Source organism: Macaca mulatta, chromosome 15 (genome assembly GCF_049350105.2).
Source record: "Macaca mulatta isolate MMU2019108-1 chromosome 15, T2T-MMU8v2.0, whole genome shotgun sequence".
NCBI classification, from domain to species: Eukaryota; Metazoa; Chordata; class Mammalia; order Primates; family Cercopithecidae; genus Macaca; species Macaca mulatta.
This window is the reverse complement of record NC_133420.1, coordinates 14,270,141-14,273,158: the sequence shown is the minus strand read 5'-3', so window position 1 is coordinate 14,273,158 and position 3,018 is coordinate 14,270,141.

Sequence of the window (3,018 nt, the reverse complement as noted above, 5' to 3'; positions counted from 1 at the left end):
CATTTAGATATTTTGAAAGATCAGGGATATTATGGGCCTGAGTTTCTATCTTACAGATTTCTGCCTGTAGACAGCATACGATTCTAGTTCAGGAGAATCAGGAAACTCTAAGATTATTTCTCCTGAGAAAAATTGTATGTGCCCTTCTAGCTTTGAAAGTAAATCTCGCCCTAACAAGTTTACTGGAGCAGTATAACACAGTAAAAAAGTGTTTTTCTGAAAAGGGGCCCAAAGTTAATTGGATTGGTTCAGATATGGGAACCTCCTGAACTTGATTTGAAACTCCCACCACAGAAATGACCCTTTTACTCCGAGGGATTTGTTGGCTTTTTAAAGTGGAGTTTATGGTAGATAGAGTAGCCCCCATACCCCCAAGGACTGTACACAACTCCCCATTTATTTTAACCTGCTTCTCCACGTTTGATTTAAAGGTGTTAAGGAGAGCAATCTACTGGAGAATCCCTTGGAACCTCATCAAGGTTGATTTTTATCAGGAGGACTAAGGTCTCTTGGGCTCCCTCTAGTGGTAAAACAGTTTGGCCAAAAGGGAGGCTCATTGGTGGACTGATACAAAAGCGGACAGTCCCTTTTCCAGTGCCCTGGTTGTTTGCAATACAGGCAGACATCTTGGGGTAAAGAACTTCTTGTTCTAGGACCTCCTGATTGTAATTTAAAATGAGAAGGAGGCGGGGCGCGGTGGCTCACGCCTGTAATCCCAGCAATTTGGGAGGCCAAGGCGGGCGGATCATTTGAGGTCAGGAGTTAGAGACCAGCCTGGCCAACATGCTGAAACCCTGTCTCTATTAAAAATGCAAAAATTAGCTAGGCACGGTGGCACACACCTGTAATCCCAGCTACCTGGGAAGCTGAGGCACGAGAATCGCTTGAACCTGGGAGGTGGAGGTTGCAGTGAACCGAGATCTTGCCACTGCACTCCAGCCTGGGCAATAGAGCGAAACTCCGCTCTAAATAAATAAATAAAATGATTGGTTCCTTGGGTCCCGGTCCCTGTAACTGTTGTCATTGAAGGGCCATAAGCTTGTTAGCCTTTTGAGTTTTTTCTTGCTCTAGATCCTCTCAAAATGTTCAGCTAAGGCCAACAATTCAGTCATATCTGTAACTTCCTATCCCAACTTACGTATTTTAATTAAATTGCTGAGTCCGGGATGGAGTCCATTTACAAATAGAGCACTTAATGCCGTTTCAGTCCCTGTAGGAAATACTTCTTGTGGTACTTGGATCCCAGAATGTTTCACAAACAGCATTTCTAAGTGAGTTCTGTAATCCGAAACAGGTTCATCCTTTTTTGTTGTTGTTCACAAGATTGTATGATGGACCAGTCAATTTTTTTGTGGAAACATTTTAGGAATTGAATTTAAAAGGTTTTCAGCAATTTTTCCAGTGACTTTTGGTCCTTCTTGTGAGGAGCTTTTGGAAGGGTCTTTACCATCCTCCTCAGGTTTGTCCCATTCTGCTGTTGCCATCCATTTCCAAGCTTTACCAGGCCCCACTATCACGGGAATACATTAGTAAAGGTCAGGAAGTCCTGGATCATAAGCTCCTATGAGGATTCTAAATTCCTCAGTAAATTTTTGAGGATTTTCTCTTGGATCAGGGAAGTCCCTCACAATGGCTCTAAGCTCGGTTTTAGGCTATGGAGTGAAAGTAGTTCCTGCAGGCAGTCCTGACTGATCGGAAGGTCTCACTTTGTAAGGTGCCTAACTTCCTTTTTTCTTTCTTTTTTAATCATCTTCAGGGTGAAAGGGTAATTTATTTATTTTTTATTTTTTTATTTTTTTGAGACAGAGTCTTACTCTGTCACCCAAGCTGGAGTGCAGTGGCGTGATCTCGGCTCACTGCAACCTCTGCCTCCTGGGTTCAAGCAATTCTCCCGCCTAAGCCTCCCGAGTAGCTGGGATTACAGGCGCACAGCACCACCCCTGGCTAATTTTGTATTTTTAGTAGAGACAAGGTTTCACCATATTGGACAGGCTGGTCTCAAACTCCTGACCTCAGGTGATCCACCCACCTCAGCCTCCCAAAATGTTGGGATTATAGGCATGAGCCACCATGCCTGGCCTGAAAGGGTAATTTAGCAAAAAGGTTAGTGGACTCAGAGTATGCAGGTAGAGAAGGATAAAGAGAAGGAACAGTTGGGATGAGGTCAGTCACAGTATAGTCCTCTTTCATCATGTCCTTAGTCTGCTGCTTAAGCTTTTCATTTGCTTTTTGCAAAGAATCTTTTAAGGAGTCAATTTTTGATTCATTTACTCTTTTAGAGTAAATGCATAGCAGTAAAAGAATACATTCTACTGTTTTCGTGGGTTTTTTTTATTCCCCTTTTTCTAATATGCCTCATAAATAAACAATTTTATCTAAATTAAAACTTCCCCATTGTAGCCATCTTAATTCTAAGTTTTCTTTAGTTAGGTTAACCCATTTTTCTAAAAATGCACAAGTTCTGGACCCATAATTTTTATGCATAAAATTAGCTGGAGTCCCAGAATGTGGAGTCCAGACTCCTTGGATTGACAGTGAAATCTGAGCTGGTTCTAGGACTTGGAGTAGGGGCTGCTGCTGGTCCTAGGCTCCAAGTTGGGGGCCTGGCGGCCAGATGGAAGGTTCAGCTTTGCAGCGGTCACACCTGCTGGGTGGATGGGTGTTCTAAGGGTGCTCATTGGCACAGGTGGCTGTTACTCATATCTGGGAAGGCGTGAGGGAAGAGCACAGAGGGCAGCCATCCCTTGGTGTCAGGGCTCCATCCACACGGGCAGTGCTGCTTGGAAAAAGTCAGCTACTCCTTTGGATCCCGGGGAGCAAAAGGCACCTGAGGCAGTGAGTAGTCCACAGAGGCCAGGTCAGCCTGGTGACCAGGAGGTGTCCTACCCAGCAGCAGGACAGGTTCAGTGTGAAACTGGAATCTGGAGGTGGCCTGGGATGACAGGCGGGTGGAGGGTGTCTGGTTGGCTTTGTCCGCTCCAGTCTGTAAGTGCTTAGCCACTCTGCGAGTGAGCGCCT